The 14,340-nt window shown below is 43.2% G+C and overlaps 1 protein-coding gene across 4 annotated transcripts in view; it reads left to right on the forward strand.

Moving 5' to 3' along the window:
• The first annotated feature begins 983 nt into the window (after positions 1–983).
• Positions 984–14,340, forward strand: part of LOC134228008 (2,3-bisphosphoglycerate-dependent phosphoglycerate mutase-like) — a 47,730-nt gene continuing 34,373 nt past the window's right edge. For all 4 annotated transcript variants that reach the window (XM_062709766.1, XM_062709789.1, XM_062709782.1 and 1 more), the window contains exon 1: positions 984–1,237. The gene's annotated coding sequence lies outside the window, so the exon portion shown is untranslated. The remainder of the gene's footprint in view (positions 1,238–14,340) is intronic.

The raw sequence follows: 14,340 nt of genomic DNA on the forward strand, positions 1-14,340 counted from the left end.
CCCTCTGTGTGCTGGAGAAAAGGCCCTATCGCAGAGAGGTCAATTTGGGGTGCACGCGGCATCATCATTCTTGATACCAGTCGTGCAGAGGGAAGCAGGCGCGAAGTCGACCCTTCCCACCTTCCGAGGACATAGGGCGTGGTAAGGCCACCTGGAAAGCCGGCAATGCGCTGGCACGATACCATGGTGTTCTTCTAAAAAAGCGAGTCACGATGTTCGATGCTGCAAGAACACGCAGCTAACCTCGAGGGTGCGTTGTGCACTGGCCCCCCTTTGAAGCATTACTTTCTGGTTGTACCGAAGGGACGATGGGCTTGGCGACAATGGAAACGGTTTAGCGGGTCGGGGATGTAGTCCTGCCTCCCTCGTTTGCTGTTGGAGGTGGTCCCTAACCCCGCACTTCCTGGACAACCCAGGATGTCTGTTGAGCAGATTCCCCCTCTATTGCTTAGGAAGAAAAAAAAATGCAGACATCACCTCAATTCGTCGAGCTGAGTCGATCGGTATATAACACTATGGGTATCCGGGCATCCTATAAAAAGTTCGTTTTTGGAGCGAACATATAGCCTTTACCGTATACTTAGTAGCAAACCATGCAAACTGTCATACGAAAGAGCTGTCGAAAGGAGATGCGGAGTTCAGAAGTATGACCAATGTGACTAAATGACCCACAAATGAATGAATGCGGATTCCGTTCACGAAACCATTTGCGTAATTGCGTACGCACGCACGGCCATGCGGTGTAGAACTCGTCGTGTGATACATATCTGAAACTGGCCGCAACACATGCTGCGTTGCCGCGCGGTGCCAAGATGTCACACCCACAGCATGAGGAAAACCCCGTGTGATGCAACATCCATGCTGGGTATCGATTTTTCGTACGCAGACTCACTCATACACATGTTGCTGCAGTGTCATCATCAAGTGCAAATCAAAGGCAAATGAAACCACCCAGCATGGATCGTCGGTGCTAGGTAGTAGGTGGCCGCACTTAGTAGAAATTATTTACCGCAGATGGTTGTTATTAAGCTCGCGAGTCGGGAAATTTAATGTGAAACGTTTGTGCCGTGACAAAGTGCATAATTTCCGATTCCAGCAACGTGGTTGCGCCTCGCGAAACTACGCAGCAATTGTGTTATTTTTGTGGGGCTATTTGTGAACGAATTAAAATTGCCTCCTATCTCGTTGGCATTAAAGAGATACAAACCTAAGTTGGATACAGCGCTCATTCATTAAGGTAGCGACGGTAGCTTTTTTACATCTTTCCTCGAAACACAAAGGTCCATTAAACTCTTGTGTAGTGTTTCGAAAAATTGTGGACTGTGTTTGGCTTGAGTGATAACATACTAGGTACCAAGCAGATGGTTGAGTTATGTGATTTTCGCGGCACGACGAAAATAATTGTACCACATTGTACGACGAATTCGAGCGACACCCCAATTCCATTCCTTTAGTCCGTGTTTGGATGTACGACGACGGTGAAGCAATCAAAACGTGACCAGAAATCGTTCATTCAGAACGAGAGGGGCCGGAGGAATCATTCTTTGGTTTAAAATGCGGCGTACAAAGTGTACAGGAATGTATTCAGTGAAACAGCCGGAGAACGAAAACAAAAACAAACGCGAGCTATACGGCGGCAACCGGTCGTATACGGCGCGCGGTGTCTTGAACGACCTTGACCAGCAAATCGACGCGCGATTGTACCGTTCAGCGTAGGAATGTTTACATTTTTTTATCAAAGTGCGATGAAGAAGGCGTTAATCATTCTTCTACGCTATTGGGATGGTAGAACTCAGAGTATTGAATCAAAATGAGGCTGACAAGCTGGTTTAGGAAATGGGGATAGTCAGAATACATCGCTATTCGTGGTTGATCTAACTCCTTGAATGACCTTGATGAGACTCAGTCGTGTCAAAAATAATTACATTACGTGATAAGGGATGTCGCTGAATCGACATCGATCCAAATCGAACCGTGTAGCACTATTCCCTACGATAACATTGATTGTCAAAATAATGTTTCTCCCCTTCTGCATTCCTTCATACAACAATGTTTTACTGAAAGGCTTTATAGCAATTATCTGTAAACTCGCGATTTGATTTATATTTCTATTTTGTATTTTGTTCAAATTCTGCATAATGCAGCTGATGCCAATTAGATTTTCGTAAAAAAAATCCTACTTTTTACAAAACATGCGTTAGATAGCTTTTGCCATATAAGTTTCTAGCGGTTAAGTTTATGCTCCGTTCCGGGTAACTGCTCCTTGAATTACGCATGATATAGATAAAATCTACACAGATTTAGTCGAAATTGTCTCTTTTTTGAATATCATTTATATACTTGTTGGGCTACAGCTCCTCGATGAGCCTACGTCGAATGGAGTACCCTTTACAACTGGACTTGATCCTAGGAAAATCGCTTCCAATCGCCCTGAACGACTAGCGCCCTCAGGATCTCTTCAACTGATAAAAGCTAACGTATACGCGGCCTATCACGAATCCTTCGGGTTCTCTACTGAATATTATCTTCGCTTGAGATCTTACGGCATACGAACAACATGTCTAGCTCACCGTAGTCTGCCGTTTTGTATAAGCTTAGGGGCAAGCCAGAGTAAACGCGCCTGATGATATTGATTGTTATTCTTTTACGTGAGTCGCGTCGCGTCGCATCGCTCGTCGCGTTTACTCTGGCGGGCACCTTAACAATATCCAGCTTTTTATATACCTGATATAACTCATGATTGATGCGGACGCCGCCAGATGCCGTTCTCGCGCTTACCATGTATTGTCCGCATCCCTTACGCTAAAATATGGCGAAAGCTCTCCGATCAGCCTCATTTAACGTCTATGTTTTCAAGGTTGGTGCTGGTTAAACAGAATACGGACATAATCGTGTAAACCTAATTAATGAGGATTATTCTTCGGTAGTTGGTGTGGAGTTTAAGTAAGTTACTCGGCCAGTTTTCTACTTCTTGTCAGTTTTCCATGGCGTGCACACATTTTGGCGATACAGCCGGACAGGGATTGAATCCAAAAGAGAATGAAAAGGTCTGTCACTTATCAGCTCTGTATACATATACGATATGTAGCATACCGTGAGACACTTTTTCCGCAAGTTTTCATGACAAAGAACTGATTCGGAGGGCTACACCTCATGATAAATTTCTTTTAAAAAGCTCCAAACGCGGGGAGCACTGGTTCTGATGATGTATTTCAACTTGCTCTACCCAGCTGTGCGGTCTCCAACAAAAAATGAGCGAGAACAAAGTGAAGTGTGGTAGCCCCCGATTCTGTTTTTTCGTAGTTGTATTCAAGTTTGGTAAATTTGTTATCATGTCTTGTTATGAACTATGATTTTTGCCTTTCTTTGTTGTTCGTTATCTTTTGAGAGCGATTTCTGGAAACCCTGCTGACGGGTTATTCTTTACGAATCCTGGCGCTGATTTCAAAAAGTGAGTTAAATTCAAGTGGAAAATGATTTGTGATTTGGAAAAACACAAGACGGGTCTGAGAGACTGCCGGTAGATGGCTTGTAGTATGAAAAACCACAAGACGCGTCAGGAAGATCGCCGAACATTTGTAGCTTAAAAAATCACAAAACGCATCTGGAAAATGGTTTGTGGTTTGGACAACCGAAATCGACTACAAGAAGCGTCTAGGAGACTTGAGCTTGAGCTTGATTGACTGCTCGTAGTTGCTACTCCATTATGACCAGATCAGCTGTTCTTGCACAGGGAACCAACAGATGTTTGCTTGGGACAAGCACACATCTTCAATGTACAAGTACTGGTGATCTCATTTGTTAGATCATACTGGCGCCTGCCACGTCAGAATGCAAGTCAATGTAGGGAAGGGGAGAAATGATGATGCAATCACTCGCCCACTGCAAGCCGAATATACCTCTGCACTTGCCACGAGTTCATGCGGAATTTGTTGGAATTTTTGGGTTAGGTTGGAGAGGCAGAGGTCCGTCTTGGTTAACGAGCTGCCAATGTGATAGATAGGAGAAGGTAACTGATGGAATTTCTTATTGGATGTTGGAAACGAGCTCTATGGTTCATTTCAATTCGAGCAGATTACTGTTAGAATACTCAAGTTGAAGGTATAGGAATAGTAATGGAAACGGTATGGAAGTCCATTTCCAGTTCTAGCGATTGCTAGAACATGAGAAATAAAGAGAAAGATTCAAAGTAGGAGAATGGAACGGACCTGGGATTTAACCCACGACCTCCTGCGTATGAGGCAGAAGCAGTAGCCATATGACTACCAAGCCCGCACTACAAGAAGCGTCTAGAAGACTACCGATAAAAGGGTTGACTATCTAGAAAATCTCAAGGTTAGTCCTGGAAGCATAATTTTTGGTTAAAATAATTTTTGTATGAAGTTTATACACTTAGGGGCGTTAGTGTACATGAGCCGACCAGTTGAACTAGATATATCGAGATATATCGGGAGATAGGAAGAACTATCGTATGCTACAAACTTGTTTGGAAGGCCAAATATATTATCTTAAAATTTATTATTGAATTCACTGACTTCGTGTTTTGTAGTCATAACGGATCAAGACCGTAAAGAGACGGAGCAACTATACCGCGCTAATAACACGAAAGTTCTATGAGATGTTGTACCGCTCACGTGCCACAGCCTAATATGTGTAAGGACATCAACGGGACCCTGCTTACGAACGAGCATAAGGTGATCCACAGGTGGCGGCAGAACTACAAAGAACACCTGAATGACGATGTGGCAGACGAAGCTGACGATATGGTGATGAACCTGGGAGTATGCGCGCAGGACATAATTTTACCGGCTTCGGATCTCCAGGAAATCCAGGAGGAGATTGGCCGGCTGAAGAACAACAAAGGCCCTGGGGTTGACCAACTACCAGGAGAGCTATTTAAACACGGTGGTGAGGCACTGGCTAGAGCGCTGCACTGGGTCATTACCAAGATTTGGGAGGAGGAAGGTTTGCCGCAGGAGTAGATGGAAGGTGCCGTGTGTCCCATCTACAAAACGGGCGATAAGCTGGATTGTAGCAACTACCACGCAATCGCATTGCTGAACGCCACTCTAGAAGTGTAAATTATGGTCTTCAAAAGCGTTTTAAAACTTAAAATGTTACTTGGGCCTCCGATAACGATACTAGCAGAGAAATTCGAAGACGTATCATGGCAGGACTGAGACCGCTTGAGGAGTCCTTCATCGTCGAATACCAGGCAGGTTTTGAAAGGAGGCTTCCGAGCCTCTTGGAAGGAGGCTTCCGAGCCTCTTGGAAGGAGGCTTCCGAGCCTATTGAAAGGAGGCTTCCGAGCCTATTGAAAGGAGGCTTATTGAAAGGAGGCCTGAGCCTATTGGAAGGAGGCTCTGAGCCTATTGGAAAGAGGCTTCTGAGCCTATTGAAAGGAGGCTTCTGAGCCTCTTGAAAGGAGGCTTCCGAGCCTCTTGAAAGGAGGCTCTGAGCCTCTTGAAAGGAGGCTTCTGAGGCCTCTTGAAAGGAGGCTTCTGAGCCTCTTGAAAGGAGGCTTCTGAGCCTCTTGAAAGGAGGCTTCTGAGCCTCTTGAAAGGAGGCTTCTGAGCCTCTTGAAAGGAGGCTTCTGAGCCTCTTGAAAGGAGGCTTCTGAGCCTCTTGAAAGGAGGCTTCGGAGCCTCTTGAAAGGAGGCTTCTGAGCCTCTTGAAAGGAGGCTTCTGAGCCTCTTGAAAGGAGGCTTCTGAGCCTCTTGAAAGGAGGCTTCTGAGCCTCTTGAAAGGAGGCTTCTGAGCCTCTTGAAAGGAGGCTTGAGGCCTCTTGAAAGGAGGCCTGAGCCTCTTGAAAGGAGGCCTGAGCCTCTTGAAAGGAGGCTTCTGAGGCCTCTTGAAAGGAGGCTTCTGAGCCTCTTGAAAGGAGGCTCTGAGCCTCTTGAAAGGAGGCTTCTGAGCCTCTTGAAAGGAGGCCTGAGCCTCTTGAAAGGAGGGCTGAGCCTCTTGAAAGGAGGCTCTGAGCCTCTTGAAAGGAGGCTTCTGAGCCTCTTGAAAGGAGGCTTCTGAGCCTCTTGAAAGGAGGTTTGAGCCTCTTGAAAGGAGGCTTCTGAGCCTCTTGAAAGGAGGCTTCTGAGCCTCTTGAAAGGAGGCTTCTGAGCCTCTTGAAAGGAGGCCTGAGCCTCTTGAAAGGAGGCTTCTGAGCCTCTTGAAAGGAGGCTTCTGAGCCTCTTGAAAGGAGGCTTCCTGAGCCTCTTGAAAGGAGGCTTCCTGAGCCTCTTGAAAGGAGGCTCTGAGCCTCTTGAAAGGAGGCTCTGAGCCTCTTGAAAGGAGGCTTCTGAGCCTCTTGAAAGGAGGCCTGAGCCTCTTGAAAGGAGGCTCTGAGCCTCTTGAAAGGAGGCCTGAGCCTCTTGAAAGGAGGCTTGAGCCTCTTGAAAGGAGGCCTGAGCCTCTTGAAAGGAGGCTCTGAGCCTCTTGAAAGGAGGCTTCTGAGCCTCTTGAAAGGAGGCTCTGAGCCTCTTGAAAGGAGGCTTCTGAGCCTCTTGAAAGGAGGCTTGAGCCTCTTGAAAGGAGGCTTCTGAGCCTCTTGAAAGGAGGCTTGAGCCTCTTGAAAGGAGGCTCCGAGCCTCTTGGAAGGAGGCCTGAGCCTCTTGGAAGGAGGCTTCTGAGCCTCTTGGAAGGAGGCTTCTGAGCCTCTTGGAAGGAGGGCTGAGCCTCTTGGAAGGAGGCCTGAGCCTCTTGGAAGGAGGCTTCTGAGCCTCTTGGAAGGAGGCCTGAGCCTCTTGAAAGGAGGCTTCCGAGCCTCTTAAAAGGAGGCTTTCGTGCCTCTTGAAAGGAGGCTTCTGAGCCTCTTGAAAGGAGGCTTCTGAGCCTCTTGAAAGGAGGCTTCTGAGCCTCTTGAAAGGAGGCTTCTGAGCCTCTTGAAAGGAGGCTTCTGAGCCTCTTGAAAGGAGGCTTTTGAGCCTCTTGAAAAGAGGCATCTATGACTCTTGAAAGGAGGCTTCCGAGCCTCTTAAAAGGAGGCTTTCGTGCCTCTTGAAAGGAGGCTTCCGAGCCTCTTGAAAGGAGGCTTCCGAGCCTCTTGAAAGGAGGCTTCTGAGCCTCTTGAAAGGAGGCTTCCGAGCCTCTTGAAAGGAGGCTTTTGAGCCTCTTGAAAAGAGGCATCTATGACTCTTGAAAGGAGGCTTCCGAGCCTCTTAAAAGGAGGCTTTCGTGCCTCTTGAAAGGAGGCTTCCGAGCCTCTTCAAAGGAGGCTTCCGAGCCTCTTCAAAGGAGGCTTCCCTGCCTCTTCAAAGGAGGCTTCCGAGCCTCTTGAAAGGAGGCTTCCGAGCCTCTTAAAAGGAGGCTTCCGAGCCTCTTGAAAGGAGGCTTCCGAGCCTCTTGAAAGGAGGCTTCCGAGCCTCTTGAAAGGAGGCTTCCGAGCCTCTTGAAACGTTGCATACACGAAACAAAATCATTAATGTACATGCAGCACACAGAGTGTATGTAATTAAGAGTGGCGCTGGCGACATGTGCCGCATTTGACAGGTCTCCTGCTCGTTTGTAACACGATTTTGTATGGGAATGACAGATGAATTTTGTTCCAATTCTGACAGTGTCGCCACTCTTAATTACATACACTCTGGCAGCACAGTATTCTTTGGTTGTTTGTTTCCAAATGTCAAACGCGTACTGTATTGCAATGTTTATGAAACATTGATCACAATTCGAACGTTTTAAACATCTTGATGCAACTTTTTCGTGCTTTGATGCTTTTCCAGTGCCTTTAATGAAACTGAATAGAATCAAGGTGCTTTCTGGAAGATGTTGCGTGTGCTACTTGGGGAGGCTTCGGGGCCTCATGAAAGAAGGCTTCCGAGTTTCTTGAAAGGAGGCTTCTGAGAAGCATAGGATGCCGTCATGCACCTCAAATAGAGGCCTCCGTACCTTCCCAAGAAACAATGAAAGCTGATAAAAGGCTTATTTCTTTCAAAATAGACTTCTTCAGCTGAAAAACGAGCTTATTTAGCTTAAATTGTTTGTTGGGTTCAGACCCTAGATTTCAGTTCAGAAGCATATTCTTAACCATATTATTCAATATTTTGTTTCGATCAGGCAGATTGCATTGAATTTTTTTGCATTGTATGTGCCTGTACCGTACCCTGGACGGAACGCATGCTGCCAGAATCCGTGTCCACCCTGTACTTCTAGTTTATCACACAGCCGTCGGTTCATCAACCTCTCAACAACCTTAGACACACAAGAGGTCATCTCCGTCAGGTTCGGAGGACTTCCCATTACTGTTGGAGAGGGCGAATGACAACTCGGCAGCAGAAAACGGTAAACTGAATCCATTTTTTTAATTACTCCATAATCGTGTAGGCTACCTCGGGGTGATCGGTAATGGTACGACCAGGTGTATCTAGGTGGATGGAGGAAGACCTTCGCTTGCCACTAAGCGTGTTGACTTTCCCCAGCGTTCGGCAACAGATGGAGCCGGGTGACAGAATCGAGAAAGTATTATTGACCTGCATTCTTAGTGTTTTTCCTTGTAGGCCGAAAGGCATTTCCTTATCAGGATGACCAGCGGGAAGTCTCCGTAGCACTCAGTAGGCTTTCCTACTCGCTTTAAATCATACCTACTCAAAGCATTTCATTCATTTATTATAATTGTTAATCATTGTCAAAAAGTATTTAATCGTGATTCATATTCATGAAATCAACCATTAATCATAACCTTTAATCATAGACTTAAATGATTTATTCATAACGAATTTAATCATATGTTGGAATCTTTGCTCATTAACGCTCTGCTTCAAGCTAACCGATTCATATGTTACGAGCACTGTAGTCTGCACATAGTGTCAGACACCTCGCAATTAATAAACATGGAAATGCCCGCAGAATACAGATGAATATTGAACTGCGACTATCAGTCGTTTGTTTTTTATGTCTTTTGCAGCCGTCGGCCAAAAATGAATCAGAATATGGCTCATGAATATGCATTATTTTTGAAAAGAGCATTCAACAACAACAACCTGTTTTCCAGACAATTACTATGCAGGCGCCACCGGTTTTATTCTGGTTCTTATGCTTCTGTTTTACCACTTCCATTCATGAACCTCGCATTCCCAGACTATTATAGTCGCGACGTGGCGGAAAGGCTTGGCTCCCCAGGGAAAATCTTGAACGTGACTGATCAATAATTATTATTTATGAAAATATTTTTGCGCAGAATTTCAAGGTCTTTTTTATACTATTCGGACTCAAGTGTAATTGTCTGTATTACAGCTTCTTAAACTATAATAATGGTAATTTGGAACTTGGACGCTCGGGTCGGCTTAAATAAATACATGTAACTTGTGACCAATCTTCAATTGCATTATGTTATTGAATAGAAATGTTTGAATGAGTGAATGAACATCAATCCCTTGAAGAATTAGTTGATATTTTATTTCGATGATAATTTATATTTTTTACGATATTTGTTTCGAAAGTTATTCTTTTTTTTAATGTTGTCTCATAAAACAGTTTAGAAAAAAAGAGTTCACAGGTTTGAGCTCACGTTTCACACTTCATTAAACACGTAATGGGTTATCGCATCACATGAGTCTGAAGCAAACGTGGAAAGCAATTCACGTGAATGAAGAAACCAGACATCATAACTCTGTTTAGAAACCAAAATACGCTGATAACCGCTTCCATATACTTGCGTAGCGTCCTGACCTACATTTCAACTGTTATCACAAGTTGATTGTACCTTCTGTATGCACACACACATAAACAAGCTGACTACCTATTTAGAGCAATAAGCGATGTCAATAAACGTTTTTGATCAGAATACCACACTTGGCTTCATCCACTGCGCGCCTATTGAGCTTGCAATATGTTTATGCCTATAAAGTGCGTGAACAGGTACCCTAAACCGAAGGCATTGTGTTCAATCTTAAAAAAACTCAGTTTTATTCAGTGTGCTTACCAATTTAACCGGATCTTACTGTGCCATACAAATAGTTGAAACTCCCAATACCACAACCATGCCAGTATCATCACTGGAGAGATAAGTTTCACCCAAGGATGTTAACGATCATTCAGTAATTTGCGTTCGATCATTTAGTAGTTTGTCAATAACACATTCCAGAAGCTGAATTTCAAAATATGTTGTATGGTGGACTTCTAGTGCGAAGGTTTTTCTACAACTTTGCCTAATGGTTCGTTATTAGAATTCAACTAATAACGGAGTTAGAGCGCTAGTTGCAGTAACTCAAACTAAATGATTGGAATTTTGTTATCATTTAGTCTAAGTTACTGAAACTATAGCTATAACTCCGTTACTAGTGGAATTCAAACAACGAACTATTAGGCAGAGTTGTAGAAAAACCTTCGCACTAGAAGTCCACCGTACAACACATTTTGAAATTCAGCTTCTGGAATGTGTTATTGACAAACTACTAAATGATCGAACGCAAATTACTGAATGATCGTTAACAACCTTGTCACCTCGATGATCAAGCTGTCTCCGATTTACGGTGTATTCCAGATCAACGAGTGACTTTACCGTGAACTGTTGTATGCGGCATGATTATCAGTTGGGTGGTGTCAAATACACGGCTGGATTAACCTCGCGGGGCGCAGTGCTTGTTATTATTTCTATTAAAATAACACTAGTCTGAAGTTGGTTGGAACGGCAGTTAAAGGCGTTATGTGATAAGGCAAACCATAACCAGATCGCAAGAACGCGCATTCGAGAAAAAATGCTATAGCTGTGGTATGAAAACAAAATCGAGAAATGACAATATAATTAAATACAGCGTAAACAATATGCGGCGTAATGAAGATATAGCAGAGCGTTCGAGCTTCGTACTACAATCTGAGTTATGTTGGTAATGTTTTTGCAAATGCATCACTGGTTTGCCTGTCTCGTACGCTAAGTGTATCGAAAGGCTGTGGTTAAGTTCTATTTGGCCAACCGACGTAGACTAGAACATTTCTAGAGTGCTTTGAAAATAGGTCGTATGTGCAAAAGAGAGTCTCTCTTTGGATCTATTCTCTTTCGATTATTACGAAACTATACAAAAGTTTACTTCGAATTTCTTGTTAGATATCCAAAGACAATAGCTTTATCTATCATACTGAAGTGGAAATGTAGCAAAACATGCAAAACTAGCCGATATATTAGCGAAAGAGAGCGTGATCAAAGAGAATCTCTCGTTTGCACATACGACCTATTCTCAAAGCAATCTAGATTTACTATATTACTTTCAATTTTTTTTTAATTACTTTATAGGGTAAATCACTACTTGGGCCTATGGAACCGGTTCCCGGCTCACTGCACAGAAAACTAATGATTTAAACTGTTTGGAAGTCGTAGGTTTATGGTTGATAATTTTTAAAAAGTCTCCCATTTATTTTTCACAATACTCAATATTTTTCTATCACTTGTTTACTCCTAATTGATTCAATTGTAGAAAATAAAAATGTAGAATTCAAAATTTCACTCTCCGATGCCACACCACTGAGCCGGAGTGATTCTTTCCACTTTTACAAAACGGTATTATCGAATAAACACCTACCTGAAAATCGTCACAGTGCTCGATACAACCATTGCATGAAGCTGTTAATCACCACACCATAATTCTAAACACCCGCACTTCAATTATTCTTATTTGTTCGTTTCACTAGAACTTATTTAAACATACTAGAATACATTTTAAAATGTATTCACAAATCGAACGAAAATTCACCTCGGCCCAAGAACTTCTAGCCGCACCTTGCTGCCAAAAGGCCAGGATTATAAAAATGATTCTTCATCGTTAATAGGAAAATTGTCTAATACGTTGACGTTATCATGTTATTTATAGTTCTCTCGATTTGAAAAGGTGAAATAAATATTGTTTTCAAGTATTTGGAAGAATTTTGGATGAGTTTATATATCTTCTCAACCAAATAAAAATGATTATGAATAATACCATCTGGCATCTTGTTGTCGTGGAACGTGCATATTTTTGTTTACATCGCATTTTCTACCGTCCCGAGGGAGAATGAGAGTAAAATGTTGAGAGATTGAGTGAAATTTTGCTTAGGCCGGGAACAGGTTTTTTGTATGCCGGGAATCGAATTATAGAATTGGGAATCGCTATGACTGAAATGAGTGCTGCACCTCGTTAATTTAAATAAAATAAAAGCTTATTTGAACGATATTTAGCACGAATAGCTATTTTTTAAGCAGAAGTGAACCCCAATGCAGTATTATAAACTGTGGAAAGATTGAACGGGTACTGAAATGAATTCCCTCAAACATGTGCACTTTACGATCCAATCATATACAAAAATAGGTGGTTGAAATTCAAAAGATTCCCAAAACTTATTAGGGCATCCAGGATCCATAATATATGAAAGTTCAAAACAACTCGAAACATTTCGGGCTCAAAAATTCTCCTTGAAATCCTTCTAGAAGCTCCCCTGGGAACTTCTGAATTCCTCCGGAAAGTTATCCACAAATTCCTCTGAAAATCGTTTGAAAATCCGTCTCATGTAATTGTAATTCCTCCTTATCTAGAAACCCCCCATCATTTTTTTAGGAGATTCACGAGGAAATTCCTTGAAGATTTCTTTTCTTCTCTCCAAGATTTACTTCTAGATATTTCTTCGGCTATTCTCTCTTCAGGAAGAATCCGTCATTTCCTTCAGGCATGCATTCGAGAGTTCCGTCAAGAATACAAACGGAATTTTCTTCAAAAAAAATTTTATGACGGAAATCCTCCGATTTAGCTCCATAATTTCACTTGTAAATCTATATGAAATTCCTTCGGAAATTCTTCTAGGAACTTCTCCGGGCATTCCTCTCGGAACTCTTCCTTTAATTCCTCCGGGATTACAAGAGTTCTTCCAGAAATTTCTTCGGAACAATCCGCAGGGATTTTCTTCAGCAATTCATTTGGGAATACTTTCAGGATTTCATCTGGGAATTTCTGCATTAATTTCTCCTGGTATTTTTCTGGGAATTCCTTCAGATATTTTTTCGGAAATTCCTTTAGGAACTTCTCTAAGAATTATTTCAGGAGTTCCATGTGGGAATTCCTCCGGAAGTGCTTGTGGGAGTTCCTCCGGGAGTTCTTCCAGGAGTTTTTCCAAGAAATTCTCCGGTAATACCTCCAGGAACTTTACAGGGAATTCCTGGACGATATTTGGTAGGAATTTCACGGAAAATGGGATTTCAGAAGTTCCTTAAGAAATATTTTTCTCTTCCTCTAGGGTATTCCACCAGATGTTCCTCTGAAGTTCCACCAGTAGTTCCTTCGGGAATTCAATCAGGATTTCTTCCAGGAATTCATTTAGCATTTCTTTAGGCATTTATCTACAAATTCCTCCAGAAGTTCCTCGGAGAATTTTTCTGGGAGTTCTTACGGGAATTCCTCCGGGAGGTTCTTTTAAGAATTCTTCCAGGAGTTCCTCCTGGAATTCTTACGGAAGTTCCTTTGGGAGTTCATCCTAGAATTCTTACGAGAGTTCCTCCAGGATTTCCTCCGGAAATTCTTCCTGTAGTTCTTCAATGAATTCCTCCAGAAGTTCCACCGGCAGTTCCTCCGAGAATTCCTCTGATAATTTCTCCGGAAATTCCTATAGAAAATCCCTCGGGAGTTCCTTTTCAGAGAAACACCCGGAGAAACTGCCGGTGAAACTCCCGGAGGGATTATCGTAGAAACTGCTGGTGGATCTCCCGGAGGAATTCCCGAAGGAACTGCCGGAGGAGCTCCCGTAAGATCTCCCGTAAGAACTCCCGGAGGAATCTCAGGAGGAACTCCTAGAAGAAATCCTAGAGGACCTCCCGGATGAGCTCCCAGAGAAACTATCGGAAGAACTTCGGGAGAAATTTTCAGCTTAATATCTTAAGAAAGCCTAAATGATTTCCTGAAAAAAGCCTGAATAATTTCCTGGAATAACTTCTGGTCGAACTTCCGGAGGAATTTCCGGAGAAACTCTCGGATGAATTGCTGGTGGAATTCTCGGAGGAACTCTCGAAGGAATTTTCTGGAAGAATTTTTGAAGAAACTCCCGGGAGAATTTCCAAAGGAACCCTGGGGAAACTAGCTGAAACCTTTGTTGGGGTTTGAAGCTGGGCCATCATCATCATCAGAGGACCTCCCGGAGAATTCCCTGAGGAGCTCGCAGAGAAATTCTCGGAGGAGCTTCTGGTGGAAAATCCATATCAATTCCTGAAAAAGTCTTAATAAATTCCAATTCTGCCGAAATTCCCGGAAGAATTTTCAGAGGAACTGCCGATAGAACTACCGGAATAATTCTCGAAGGAAATCCTAGAGAAATTCTTGGTGGAAATGCCGGTGGAATTTTCGGAGAAACTCCTGGAGGATCTCCCAGTGGAAATCTTGAAGTTTCCACCGGAAT

The sequence above is a fragment of the Armigeres subalbatus genome, chromosome 1 (assembly GCF_024139115.2).
Source record: "Armigeres subalbatus isolate Guangzhou_Male chromosome 1, GZ_Asu_2, whole genome shotgun sequence".
In the NCBI taxonomy this organism is placed as follows: domain Eukaryota; kingdom Metazoa; phylum Arthropoda; class Insecta; order Diptera; family Culicidae; genus Armigeres; species Armigeres subalbatus.